At 38.5% G+C, this 5,267-nt stretch overlaps 1 pseudogene; it reads right to left on the reverse strand.

Annotated features, from left to right (window-relative positions):
* Nucleotides 1-1,024: 1,024 nt before the first annotated feature.
* LOC101576584 lies at nt 1,025-2,127 on the reverse strand (annotated as a pseudogene).
* Between the last annotated feature and the right edge of the window lie 3,140 nt (nt 2,128-5,267).

Here is a 5,267-nt window from a genome sequence, read left to right on the forward strand (position 1 = left end):
TTTGTCAGAGATGGGTATTCCACTGCAGTTAGAGAAGCTGTATTTGGAGAAGTATTTTTTGAGGGGGGGGGTGTTTGAAGACTTTAATATTCTCCACACAGTTGGCATGCAATACCCACAAGAGATAAACGGTGGGGAAGGCCCTTCACGGAGACCTTCTGCAATTCAGTATCACTATTGGTTCATCACTGTGAGAAGAGCGGCCACATGAACAACATGTAAGGGAATCTAACAGATTATTTTAGATTAATGTATAAATGAAAAGCAAAGAAGGAACCATTTTTTCTGTGTGTTCAGAAAAGACTTTAAAAAATGAGCTGTGGAACTTATAGAATCTTTTCATGAGGCAGCACATGGATGGGGATTTGGCAAATTCTAACAGCCTCTACGGATATCACAAAGAACCATTTCATTAGAAATATAAAAGCATAGAGATATAAACTACATGTAGTAAAAAAAAAAAAGAACTTAGTATATAACCATTTATATGGTAAGTCATTTTATCTCTTTATAAAGAGATAAAATACAAATATTCCTATCCACCTTTTGCCTGGAATTGCAAAACTCTCACCACTGTCAACACCAACCTCCACCCCAGGAGCCAACAGACCCCATCACTGTCTTGATTCAGAGTTACAGCTACAGTTCAAACTGGTGCTCTGCTTGTGTCACTCCACAAATAATGGCCACAGGCACAAGTAAGTCTTAGGCAAGTTATAATACTAATATTTACCTAAGAAAAGTAGCAGCAAAGACAAAATTAGACTGGGTATTGTTAGAAAGGCAACAGGAAGATTTTAAAAAATGCTTCCAATTCGAATCAGTAGTAAGGTGGCCATTAGCTGGTGGTCTCATCAGCTTTGAAGAACTCTGAAAGCTTTGCTATAATCTTTGCAAACTGAAGAATCTGCAATAATCATGTTCATTTGGAAAAAATACCATGTCTTTCATATTTATGAGTCATTTCCCAAGTTACTCTAATCTTTGTCACTCAAGGGCAGCGTGCAGATGAGTTAGGATGTATTCACAGTTGATGCACTTCCAAAAAATTTTCCATGAAGGCAGCCAGCTTCTTAGCTTCCTCAACTGTGACAGCATTATACAGAGAAACCCGGATGCCGCCCACAGACTTGTGCCCTTTCAAGGAGATCATATTGAGTTCAAATGCCTTATCCAGGAAGCTTTTCTCCAGCGCATCATCTCCCTTGGCACTGCCAATGAGAAAAGGAATGTTCATCCTGCTTCTATTCTGTGACTCCACTGAACATACTTAGAATCCTTGAGATTTATCAATAATGTCATAAATCATCTTAGATTTGATGGAGCTGAGCTTCTCCATGCTTGCTGCCTGCCGTTATTCTTAATCCACTCCAAGACCAGGCCCATGACATAGATGCTGAAACATGGAGGAGTGTTGTACAGTAAGCCATTTGCAGCCTGCACTTTGTACTCCAGGACTGAAGGGCACTCCCTGAGGGCAAACCCCAGCAGGTACTCTCGGACGATCACCACCAGGACCCCAGCACAGCCGATGTTCTTCTGGGCTTCAGCAAAAATCACACCAAACATGGAAACATCCACTGACTTGGACAGAACGTTGGAGGACATGTCATAGACCAGTACTGCTCAACATCAGGGATGAAGTCAAACTCCACACCAGGCATGGTCTCATTTGCACAGAAATACACATAGGAGGCTTCAGGGTTGAGGGTCCAAGCATCTTGATCTGGAATTTTGGTATAACTCCCAGGTTTAGGGTGGACGACATTCACAGTCCCAAACTTCTTAGCTCCTTCTGCAGCCTTAGATGACCACGATCCTGCTACCATGTAGTCGGCACAACTTCCAGCTTTCAGGCCAATCAGGTTTAAGGGGACAGCAGTGAACTGACCACACCCACTGCCTTGCATAAAAATCACTTTGTAGTTCTCTGGCACAGCTAACAATTCTTGCACCAGATTCTCTGTTCCCAATAATCTTCCCAAAATCTGATGACATGTGACTCATTTCAAGAACGCTAATACCAACTCCTTTGTAGTCTAACAATTCTTTTTGCAACTCCAGTAACACCAAGCGTGGCAGCTTGGTGGTCCCCAGCCCAAAGTTAACCACTTGCTTCGGGGGCATCCATGGCACGGTGGGGCGGGTGATGAGTGGGAGAGAGTGCAGTTCGTTGACACCCCGTGTCTCCCAGCAGAGGCCTGGAAAAGTCTTTAAAGGACTTTTTCATACTTGAAGCCAGTCTAAAGATTATAGGTACTTGAATTCTGCAAAATAACCCAATATAGTCTAGTAGTCCATAAGAGTAGTGGGATATCAGGGCAGCAATTGTCAGAAGTTGTTGACTTGAACCTTTTACATTTTAACACATTAATATGGCATTACTTTTTATACCTCTTGGTTATACTTTTCTGCTGGATGGTTAAGACCAAGTTAAAGCAAGACCTATATAACTAAAAATATAACTTTTGTATGTGACAAGGTCAGTCAAATCCCCTCAGGATTTACCCTGAAACCATGTAGAGCAGTTTATAGGTCTTTTGTCAGTGTCAGCCATGTGAATGAGTCACAACCGTTGCGTGACCAATTTGCTCTCTGTGAAGACTGAGAGAATGTCTTCTCTCCATGTGACTCTCCTTAGGCACGTTGTACATCATCAATCACTTTCCTCTGTGGCCCCATAAACTCCTTGATCAGAAAATTTGGTACACAACTGAGTTATACTTATGTCACAGCACAGATTCTCTTATGTCCTTAGTCTTCATTGATCTTGAAGGACTAAGGACAAAATATTGCCTATGCTTGAAGCTCCTGTTTTTCTCTAGTGTTTGGTATGCAAACTTTAGTTTTTAAACATCCAGAAGAGAAGCTTAATGATATTATTAACCTGTAACAGAAACAGTTGAGCTTAAAATCACTGCCTGAATATCAAATACCTTAGACATAACATGGAACTGCTATTATGCAACAACCATAGGTATTCTTAAACTTAAATCCTTATAGAATGTGGAAAAAACAATTACGCATTTTTATTGAAATTTAGAAATCAAACCATACACAACATTGTAGCAGGACAATCTTATGACTTTTTTCTTATCTCTTGTTTTGTTACATTTTTTACAAACATTTACTTTAAAGAGAGTATAGTAATAATTGATTTAACATTAGAAGCAGTATGCATGCAGAAGACTAAAATAACATGTATTTCAAGCATGGTTTTAGTATTACACATTGCTAACCTCAGTGGAGTTCCTCAGTTCACAGATGCCAGCATATAGAGTTGGTCAGGATGAGAATTCTACCCATTAACTATTATTTTCAAAAACTTGATGGAGATTCTTAGGACCATTGCTTTAACCATCTTGTTTATATAAATGTATGGTTTTGCCCGTGCCTTATTTCTTAACTTTGCTCCTTTCTCTCTCTTCATTGTTTAATCATTAAGTTCTTGCTTTCCATTTAACTGTTTTATATCTTTGAAATTTTATTTCTTGTTTTGAGTTCTTACACTAGGGAGACAATACGATATTTTCACATATGGGTCTGGTTTATTTCACTTATGAGTATATCTTCAAGTGGCATCCATTTATATATGAAGGCTCAGAGTTGATATTTTTATAGTTGAATAATACTCCATTGTACAAAAACACCACTTCTTTTCCATCCATTCATCAGATGATGGGCATTTTGGTTGTTTCCAAGATTTGACTAGCACAAATTGTGCTGCTATAAACATAGGTCCCCATATATCAGTATGATATGATGTTTTCACTTCTTTGGGGAAAATTCTCAGAAGAGAGGTAGCTGCATTGAATAGGATTTCTAGTCCTAGCTTTTTTAGGAGTTTTCATACTGATTTCAATAATGGTTGCACCAGTCTACATTCCCACCAGCAGTGGAGAAGGGTTCTTTTTTCCCTGCAGCCTCTCCAACATTTATTATTGGTTGACTTCTGTATGATAATCATTCTTTCTGGGGTGAGATGGTATCTCAGTGCTGTTTTAATTTGCATTTCACAAAGGGCTAGTGATGTGGAGCACTTTTTCATGTATTTATTTGCTTTTTGTATTTCTTCCTCTGAGAAGTGTATGTTCATCTTAGATGCCCATTTCTGGATTGTGGCTTTAAAATTTGGGGCTCTAATTTTTTTAGTTCTTTATAAATTCTAGATAGCAGACCTTTGCCTGAGTCCTTTTTAGTTAAGGTGTTTTTCCCAAATTTGTGCATTGTCTTTTCACTCTGTTTGCAATTTCTTCTGATGTGCAAAACTTCTCAAAAAGAGGAGGTCCCAGTTGTTAATTCTTTCAACGATTTCCATGCAGTTTGATTTTTGTTCATGAATTGTTTGTCTAACCCATGTCTTCAAGATTTCCTCCCACTTTCTCTTCCAGCAGATTTAGTGTTTCAGTTTTAATGCTTAGATCTTAAATCAATTTTGACTTTAGTTTAGTGCATGGTGATATACCTGGGTCAAGTTTTAGTTTTCAGCATGTAGAGAATCAGTGTTTCCAGAATCATGAGGCTATCTTTCTTTCACTAAGCATATTTGACCCCATTGTCAAAGATAAGATGGCTGAGGGTGTTTGTAGTTGCATGTGTATCTTCTAATCTATTCCACTGATTTTTTTTTTTTTTGGTGGAACTTGTAATTGAACTCAGGCCCTTGTGCTTGCAGGGAAGCACTTATTCCACTGAGCCATCTCCCCGGCCCCAATTCCACTGATCTTCAGGTCTGTTTTCTTCCAATACCTTGCTGATTTTATCACAGTAGCTTTGTAGTATAATCTCACGCCAGGAATTGTAATGTCTCCTGCCTTACCTTTGTTACCCATGATTGCTTTTGCTATTCTAGGTTTTTTCTGGTTCCAAATAAATTTTAGGAGTGATTTCTCTAGGTCTGTGAGGTATGTTGGTGGTATATTGATAGGGATTTCATTAAATCTGTTTGACAGTTTTGGGAGTATGCCCATCTTTACAATGTTGGTTCTTCCTACCCAGAAGCAGGGAATATTCATTTTCTGAAAACCTCTAAGATCTTTTTTCAGAGTACTGTAACTTTCTTTGAATATGTCTTTGACTTCTTTAGTTATATTAATTCCTAAGTATTTCATCTTCCATGCTGATATTGTAAGAGGTATTATTTCTCTAATTTCCCTCTCAGTGTGTCATCTGTATAAAGGAATGCTATTGACTTTTGGGTATTGACTTTATAACCTGCTATGCTACTGAATTTCTGTATTAATTCTAGTAGCTTCTTGGTGGAGTTT

Source organism: Octodon degus, unplaced genomic scaffold, assembly GCF_000260255.1.
Source record: "Octodon degus isolate 3935 unplaced genomic scaffold, OctDeg1.0 scaffold00171, whole genome shotgun sequence".
Classification (NCBI taxonomy): domain Eukaryota; kingdom Metazoa; phylum Chordata; class Mammalia; order Rodentia; family Octodontidae; genus Octodon; species Octodon degus.